Source organism: Quercus robur, chromosome 11 (assembly GCF_932294415.1).
Source record: "Quercus robur chromosome 11, dhQueRobu3.1, whole genome shotgun sequence".
Classification (NCBI taxonomy): domain Eukaryota; kingdom Viridiplantae; phylum Streptophyta; class Magnoliopsida; order Fagales; family Fagaceae; genus Quercus; species Quercus robur.
In genome coordinates this window covers 13,891,540-13,901,858 of record NC_065544.1, presented here as the reverse complement: position 1 = coordinate 13,901,858, position 10,319 = coordinate 13,891,540, and the positions used below count along the sequence as shown (strand labels likewise).

General features: G+C 31.1%; 1 pseudogene; it reads right to left on the bottom strand.

Moving 5' to 3' along the window:
* Nucleotides 1–7,946: 7,946 nt before the first annotated feature.
* LOC126704733 (cysteine-rich repeat secretory protein 38-like) lies at nt 7,947–10,319 on the bottom strand (annotated as a pseudogene).

Here is a 10,319-nt window from a genome sequence, read left to right as displayed (position 1 = left end):
GATGGGTTTAAACTTTGGTCCATGCAGCTGTTATTTATAGTAAATCTCGTGCTTACTATTTCTTCTATACAACTGTTCAAGTTGACAAGAAATTGTCAAAATGTGCTGCGTTAATTGTAAAAGTCAAAGTGCGGAAGCTCAAAATGCGCTCAAAATAAACTAATTATCCAGAAAGTTGAAGGTGCAGTCCGCCGACAGTAATAATATATTGGATTGCTACAAAACTTAGAAGGTGAAAAAGTCAACTAAATATTAAAAAGGATAGTTCTAAAACATTATTACAAAAGCTGTTGTAATTATTAGATTGAAAAAGGCTTAGTTAAGAAAATCACAACTGAGGATATCATGTACGGTAATAATAGATACAATTTATACAAAAGAAGTTGTCAAGCCTAATTGGGTTTTAAGTATTAAAGAACATAATTAAAAGGTAGAATGTACTTTGTCTTATACTTTGATTTTTGTCTCATTTTTAATCTAAAATCTTTATTTTTGTACTTGAAAGTTAATTTAAGAAAATATAAATTTTATAAGGGTTTTTACTAACGTATGCCCTTAGGATATATATTAATAAACCATTTTAAAAAACTTTTTATGTGAAAATTAAAAATTAACTAACTTTTTGACAACTTTTCAAATTTTCAAATAAATTTTCTAAAATGGATGATTAATGTATATTCTAAAAGCATACATGAACCGAACCCATTTTATAATTCCATCTATGATTTATCCGGTGAAAATGACCAAATTTTATGCATGAAAAGTGTATACCTGTTGCAAAATAAATAAATATAGAATTTTACATTAGATTTTGATTGAAGTTTAAAGTTTGTTTAAAATGAAGTTAACGTTTGGACAAGTAGTTTATTTTTATTTATGACTTAATTTATTTATACTTTTTATAATTCAGTTACTACAACAAGCAGGAGAAGTGAGATTTAAACTCTAGTTCTCCTTGTAAAAAATATTGGTCAATGTCATTGAGCTACAAACCTATTAGACTTATTTTAGTTGTCCATTTCGAAGAATTTAGTTCTACAACTACACTGCATTATATAAATATAAGTTAAAGACAGAGACGGATCTATATTAGGATCCCAACTAGGAGGAAAATGACTAAATGTCATTTATTTTTAAAGTATGTAGCAACGCACCCCGCTTTGTAAAATATCTTGCAAATGCCCCTATGAGTTCCAGGTGGAGCAATTTCCAATTCTATGCAAAATTTTCCAACTATTATTTTTTTTTTTGAAAATTTAAATGAAACTCGACATTGTTAATGTTGAGTTTTACTTAAGAGCACACATTGAACTTAATTTTGAGGATATTAAATTTTACGTAGAACTCGATTTTGTTAAAATTGAGTTTCAAAATAGGAGCATTTTGCTACATAGTTTGGATAGATGTACGTTTTGTTATATACTTTAAAAATAAAGGGTATTTATCTATTTCCCCCCTACTAGCCTATGATAAAAATAGGCTAAACCCCTTCTTGAAAATTTATTTATTTTATAACAAATAAATTTATATAAATATTTAAAGTTTGGCCCCCAAGAATGGTCGACTAGCCTATGATGTGTGGCTCTCCTAGAAAAAGTAAAATCATTTGTAGCATAAAACATTGAAATTTATTTTTTTTTTATTTTTACATTTTGTGTTTTATACAGTAAAAATCCTTTTATTATTATTATTATTATTATTATTATTATTATTATTATGCTTCATTATTTAATCAAATATTTTTTCCGTCAAATTATTTATGGGCCGGGGATATTCAAAGATCTGAAGTATCACATATAATTTTATATTCATTATTATTATTATTTCTTCTGAAGTTTGCCAATTGGTTAGTAATGATTATAAAGATCAACTAGCAAACAAAGACTTGGGGGCAACCCCACCCCACCCTCCCCCCCCCCCCCGGGCCCCCCCGGGCCCCTTTTTTTTAACATAATTACACACTTTCTATTAAAAATATCATTAATTCTTTTGAGAATAATACTATAACCACAAACTTTTATATAATATTTTTACAAAACAGTTAAAGTAGCAAATTTTTGTTGTTCGTATCTGGATGCACCATTTACATCACATTTTTATTCACCAATAACCACTTCACATACCAGCAATTCAAAAAATATTTGTAACTCTAGGATTTTCCTCCTTTTAATTTCCATTAAAAAATTTATAGAGCTAAAATATAAAACTAAATATACAAGTCCAAAAATATTAGCCTAACAATAAAAATTACTAATAATAAAGACAAAAAATATTAAGCTTAATCAACCTATTTTACCCAAAACAAACAACATGGTCCTCTAAAATTTTTAATTTGAACAAAATAATTGCGTCCTTATCCAGCTGTGGACGCACACAACAAAAATAAGAATAAATAAATAAAAACTCTCAATGATTAAGTAGCAGAGTTGAAGGTAAACGTTACTGCACTCAACCAACAACTAAACTACCCCCTAATTCCAAATATTGACTCCATTCTTAGATCAACAATCTTCCAACTTATTGCAACTACAAAGCAAACAGTTTTGCAGCCACGAATACTGTTAAAACTAAACTTCACAACAAAATGTAATATTATTCTCTCAAAGACTCTTTGATTATTTACTTTGAAAGGAAAATAGTGTTAATCATAGTAGAAAACTTATCAAAGATAATTTTTGGGATTTAAAAGTATGCCATGTTCTACTTGATAAATGATTGATTTAATGTATTGATAAATAATTATTTGTGTCTTTTCTTTCGTTAACATTTAATGGACACTAATTTTAATTTTTCATTTCTTCTATTTTTTTTTTTTTTTTCATTAATTTAGTGTTGAATCTTATATATCATATTTTCATTATTGATTTTTTTTGGGGGGGGGGGGGGGGGTTTATAGGCCCACAAAGCTGAAATTCTGGATCTGTCATTGGTCAAACAGGTTCATGAAAATTCAATTGGACTATTCCATGAACCCATATAGGAAATCTATCACCAAACAGCACCCTTCTCGAATAAAAATCCCATTTCTCAACGTCTGTAATTCATTTTAAGTTTCACCTAGCACAATTTAATTTGTCACACAATCCCTTTCAATTCCTTATAACATAACACAAGTTTTTATTTTTATTTTTATTTTTTTTAAAGGCAGACACTGATCTAATATAATTGATGAATAATAAAGTTGAACACTCTTAATATGAAACAAAGGATATGTATTCTCCTTCTATCATATGAAGCTAAATTTTGATGTTTTGAGGAATTGTGACGAGACAGGATGAAGCAATTGGTACTCTAAATACATAGAGCTGCAAAATACTATCTTCAACCATTTCGGTTCCATTGATATATATCAGCATGATTGAAGATCACATTATTTTGGCGAAATCTAGCTTTTTTTATTTATTTCTTGTCTAGAAAAAAACAGAAGAAGACTATTATAACAAACCCTTCTATCAATGGCAGAATAGTTTATATTGCCATGACTTATATACGCTCCGCGCGCGTAAAAAGTTGAATGTTTAATTTCTTAGGTGATTGATTAAGCGTATATGCCTAGTATCTTTACGAATAATCATATGTTCTAGATAAGACCTTGACTTGTTTGCTCACATGTTCTAGATAAGACCTTAAAGTTTATTTCGTGGTTTGGATTTACAAATCAAGATTTGAACAAAAAAATAAAATAAAATAAGCAGGATTAGCATTGACTGTAAAGCTGTTTCATGGAGTACTGAGATATTTTAGAACATGTCAAGAGTTTTGTAGTTTAAATGACACTTTTTAGGATTTTTAATAAAAATATCTAGGGTTCAATTCTCTCTTCTGGTCCCATTGTAACATGCTAATTGTAAAAAAAAGAAGTTGGCGTTAACATGTGCGTCAGAAGACAAGGAAGCAATACTGCATATCTATTAGCTTTTATTTTTGAGAAAATGGATGAACACAACTTTGCCATAATTTTGATGTATTTGATTATAAGTACTTGAAATAAAATAGTAGATTTATATGAAAGTGATAAGTGGTTACTCATTATCTACTATGTCAAAATTATGATAGTCAAAATTATGATAAAAGTTATGGTACAAAATTGTGATCCAAAAGAAAATCTTAGTCAATTTATTCGCTAGACATAGCATGTGCTGGATGGAGAATGCTCCAGACTTTTAACAGTAATGTATTGAGTCAGATGCAATGATGGAATAAAATACAAAACCCTTTCATTTTTATTTTTTTATTTTTTATTTTAAATCTGTTGGCCGAGTATATGTTTTTTAATGAGAAAAACTTGGTCAGAGTATAAATGATTCTTCCCCACCTCCACCAGAAAGTGAATTATATATATGCTTTCAAAACCATATTAGCACAAGTGGTTAGTACTCTCACTGTTGCAATATAATCAGCATAAGCCACTTGTTGCAACTGGAAAAAATGACTAAGCATCCAAGCAAGCAACCTGTTAAATTAGTGAGGGGGTATGTTAATGCAGTTAACAATCGGTTGTAAATTATTGTAACAAAGTTCAGTTGCTTTCATTTTATCTTCTTTCTTAGACTGTAAATATATTATTAGAGATATATTAGCCCAAGTACAATTTTTTTATGCATGCAAGTCAAGTCTCCTACTTTTACTAGAAGTCTATAAAACATAGTTAATGTATTGTTAATCTAAGGTTTAGTTTACTATATATATACACACACACACATACACACACACCATGTTATGGTTCATTGTAATACATGATTTGTACTATACTCTCATATATTAAATGTGTAGCTCTTAAGGATTTCCTCTATGGACATAAGTTATTAGGTTGAATCAAATAACCTTTGGGTTCTTGTGTTCTATACTTTATGAATCTTTGTGTTCTTGTGTTCTATACTTTATGATTCAACTCCCACTTCTATTTTAGCATACTCAACATGGTGTATCAATACTAATCTATATATATATATATATATATATATAGCCAAAGCTCAGGGAAAAAAAAAAATTCAATTGGATTCTCAATTTTGTACTATGTGTCCCATTTAATTTTTAATTTTGTACCAAGTGAATTATTGAGTGTAAAAATTGAAGATTCCAAATCCAATTCAAATCTAAATTGGATTTCAATTGAAGGTCAATTTTCCGCCATGTGTCCATCTAAGTTCTTAATTTTTGTAGCAAATGAATTATTGGGTGTAAAAACCAAAATATCTACAATTAATTAAATTCTAGTGTGTGTGTGTGTGTGTAATTTAAAAAAGTGTAAACTAATACCATGCATATCGTATAGTTATAATTATTTTTAATTATACACGTGCATATACACAGGGCTACACACTAGTATTAATATGAACAAAGGGAAGTTATATAATTAATTGGTGATAATAGTACAACTCCCCCTCCCCCCCAAATTCAATTTCTCTTTGATATTCACTTCGCTTTCCTTTGAGATCTCTCTCTATTCTTCATGGCTCCATCTTATAGATGTTAGAATATTTATGTGTGAGTGGTGGTTAGTTAAGTAGTGAAATTTCACATTAGATATTAACGAAAAGAGTGCAAAATATCCCACTTTTCTCCATCTTTTTGCTCATTTTTATTATTTATATTTGGTGATCTTTAATTTCTAAATCCATTGTTCACGATCAATCTTGTTAGGTTCTAAATATTTAGGAATAAATGTTTATGTTCTAATTTTATGTACATTGGCAAATTGAGAACAAAAACATGTCTAGTTTAAGTGTTAGACATTGCTTATATAGGTTCAAGTCAATATTTAAGAATAGTCAAGTTACAAAAAGAAGAATTTAGGTTCTGCAAAGCTTGATAGATTGAAAGAAAAGGTTAACCAATCGAAGATCATTTTCTATAGATTTTAAATCAACCCAAAGCCCGCGAAAATGTTTAGGGTTTATGTCCAACACTACTAGGTATAAAAGGAAAACCCTAAATATGTTTTAGAAGTTCTTGGAAGTCTTGTGAGCTACTCTTGTGAGATTTGTGAGATTTTTGTAGCCATCTAACTCAACAAACATCTACCAGAAAGAAGATCTATATTCTAGAACTGGAGGATTAAGTTGCTGCATACAAAATCATACATAGTTGATGATTTAAAGCTTTGACTGGGATCTTAGAGCCACAAATAGGGGTGTTTGTGTTCAACAAATTCAGATAGAAAAGTCCATAGATTTGGAGCTACATGTGGTCGTGTGAGTAAGTACTATAAGAGGTAGCTTTAGATTTAGAGTTTAAATCTATTGTAAAACTTCCATTTTATCATTGTGAATTTGTTGCCTTGAGGATAGATTAAGTTAAATCCTCCCTACGTTTTTTAACTTGAAACTGTTGGTTTCATTGGTTTTCCTAGGCACTTATATTGCTTGTCTTTTTTTACTTTTCTACACAATGTGATATGATTGTATGTGTTTAACCTAAATCTGCATAATAAACCCAAGTATCAACTTAGTTAATTAATTAGGTTAAACAATTTGAGTGTACATGGGTCTAAACAAAACGAAAAAATCATATGTCTAAATACCAAAAGCTATTTCCCATAACAAATTGGTATTAGAGCTTCCGCTATTACAACAAACAAGCTCAAATACCATATGTTATGCCATAACATTACCAATAGAATGTTCTTTATTTGACGATGGGTGGAACAAACATGAGTCTTCCTTGTACAATTATGAGAGTTACCAATATGCACAATTACCTTGACTCACCAATCACAACTAGTAGAGAACCTTTACTCAACCATGGATAGAGCTGACATGATAGTTTTTCTCGTTCTATATGGTTGTACCTACTAACAAACATTTGCCCATCAAGCCATTGACCCTGATACTATTTTTTTTGTAATAATTGAAGCTTTGATACCAGTTGTAGTAGGAAATGACTTTCAAATAGCACTCACACATTAGATGATTATGAAAATATTATGACTTTAGAAAGATCACCAAACTAAATAATAGAAAAGAACCCAAAAGAAACATAGACAACCACACACAAAAGAGAGAGGATTAAGGATTTATGTGGTTCGACCTTTTGCCAATGTTCACAAGCAATGATAAGGATAAAATTTCACTAACAAATACGAGATACAAAACTAGCGTAAAGACACTCTCACAAGACCCAAACTCAATACAACTAAATGGTTTTCTCTCACAAATAACAAACACTAGAAAAATTTCTTATTTCTTTTACCTAATTGCTACATTGGCCTCCTTTAGAAAACAAAGAATAAAACCGAACGCTTAGGTTGCGATCCTTGACAATGTAGAACAAATCTAAACAACTAGGTAGCGAACACATTGGCTTTGAAAAAAAAAATCCACTAGTTGATAATCCTGGCTTTGAAGAACCTTGGTGCTCCGCTCCACTAACGCTCATTCGCGAGTCACACTTTATAGTTTCATCTTGTTCATTGAGGACCTCAACAAGAAGCTATAGTTAATGTAGCGAAGGAAACAACTGTCAAAATAAATTATCAAGGGAAAGGAAAGATAAAAGCATGTGGTTAGTGTTGTTAGACATATTATGGTTAAAGTGGTTCAATCCAATTGTAGGCCAATTTTCTTGTAGAATAAGCAAATTAACATTGGGTTAGTCTATAATTAACCTAAGATTAGTCCCGGGTTTTCTAGCATCTAAATTCTACATGAAATTCATTTTAAACAAGAGCTTAATGTCAAATATCTAGCCACCAAGGACTTTCATTATGGATGTCTATAGTTATCAAACTGAACCACATAAATCTCCATGTTTGCTCTCTCTTATATGCTTATGCTCATCACTCAATCACCAACAATTTTAGCAAGTGCAATTGTGTTGAAAATTGCAACCAGGTGGATTGGGATTTTTGGTGCTCCTAGATAGTATATCACATAATGAAGGATCAATGAACAATTAATACATAGGATTTTTGGTGCTCTTCGATAGTATATCACACAATGGAGGCTCAACTAACAATATTACTTATCCCCTAAATCGGGTGACTTACAAATGGAATCACCACTTCATTTATCAAACGGCAAAAATAAATTCAATTTATTGAAAATGAATTTTATAATTACATTCATCCAATGAAAAATAAAGAACTACAAAGAATTTTTCCTTAATTTCTCTCTAAAAGTAAGAATCATAAACAAGCTCCTGAATCCAATATTAAGAACTGAGAAATGGGTAAATCTCATATCTTATGTTGCAACTCCCACCAACAACTCTCCCTCCTTTCCCATCACAACAACTAGGAAGTTGACTAATTGCATCATCAAGACACTGAAAACATTCAATGGTAGAAAGGTCCCATGTGCATTGAGCCAAGCCATAGAGTTTGGTTGATTCTCTCAGCTTTAGCTCCCCAACTGCATACTTTTTTGTGGTGAAAGACGCGTCCTTGGCTAGTTGGCTCAACAACACCCTAGTCTTTTGGTTAAATATGGTGGGGTTACTCACATTTTGCACATTCAACAAGGAGAACCAGTTTTCATTATCAATTTGACCCAAGAAATCCTTGTTTGAGTACTTCAGAAGACAATTATCATACCATATAACTGCACCGTTATCATACGGGCAAAGTTTGTGAATTTCGTTGCTAGCCTCATTTACACACGTCTTGCAGTCTGTGGCTGTAGCGTCCACGACAAAGAGCAATCCCATAAGTTTGGTATGGGTACCAACCTACGGAACCAAGACCAAAACCAAGGGAAGGGGTTTGGTAATTAAGATTACCCAAGAGCTTTATTATGTTTGATTCATATTGGTCATTGGTGGTGAAGTTCCCAGAGCTTGAACAAATATTGTAGAGAGGGCTAGCTCCAATAGTGGTTTGGAGATAGAGAGCAAAGGTTAGAAGGTAGATGGACAAAGTGAACTGTACATTTTCAGAAGAAATTGAGAGGATGATAGATTTAAGTTATGGACCATGATGCACTTATTTATATTAAATATCAGCTTCATTCTGATTGGAAAAGTTAAAAGGGGCTGATTATTTCTTCCTTATTATTTTTCAAGTTGACATGAAATTGTCAATGTAGGCTGCGTTTTTTAAATCAATTTCATGCTCTTTAGAAGGACAACGCACTTACTTAAATTAACTAGCGAAATTTTCCTTCAAACCTTCCTCAAAATTAATGTTTAACCTAGAGTATTGAGATTCATCATTACGACGTCTAATAGAAATCGGTCAAAATGAAGTTGGGAAAAGTTGATAATATAATGATTTGATTGTATACATAAAATTTGTTGATACGGTCCTCGATTGATGCGAATGTACTTTTTTCAATTCAACGATTAACGGTTTAAACCTAGCAAGCTTTAATAAAACTTGCTCCAAAAGATCCCCCAAAATCAAACTGAAGGCCTCAAAAGCTAACTTGGCTGTCCTAAGGCAAGAACTCACTCTCATTTGGGAATCAAACTTATACAAGGAATTTTAGGGACCATAATACTACCAAAGCATCTAAATGCTCTATTGCAAGCAATGTGACACGCCACTTATAAATCATTGTAACAAGTCTTAAGTATACCCAAAAGCTTTTGGGTATACTATGCAATAAATCAAGTCATTAAAAAAAAAAAAAAAATAGCAATTATTACATATATGATATACCAAAGAATTCTTATATGAAATTACCCGTCAATCCACTAGACAAAGATTTGTAATAAACTCCACATAAAGTCAACCTTTTTATTGTGCTCTCAAGTTAAATTGACAGCATATCATCCCTTTTTGAAAAGTTCATTTATCCCACTTAGAGTTATCCAATTAGTTTCAAATTTTATAGGAGTGTCATAGGAGTGGACTCTTGCATGTACACAATGCACCATAAAAAAAATCAGCTGAGAATGAGTTCGCTATAATTAATTAAAAATCCCGTAATTTGATAAGCTCAACAGATTTAACGTCCCCAAAGACAATTCATTATAATTTTAACACTAGCCCCTATCATTGTGAAACTTAATTCCCATTATTAAACCCTTAGATGATAGGTTTCATTGTAACCATTTTAGACTTTTGTAAAGTTGTGATTTACAATTATATTTTATGTTGGCTTTAGTTGCGAGTAACCTGTGAAAATCACTGCCTAAACCTTTTAAGTGTGCTTTTTCTTATTCCTCTACCAACACTATATAAACCCACATTTCCCATGAAATTGTAAGGAGTTTTTCCAAGGAACTTTTGAAAGAGAAAATCCTAGCTAAACATTTGAGAGTTAGAGATTGTAAACCCACAATTATTTACACAATTTTCTCTAAAGTTTTCCTCTACTCCTACCTCTCCATTTACACATCCTTGAGAGGTTCTTAACCCAAACACTTACCTCACTCAT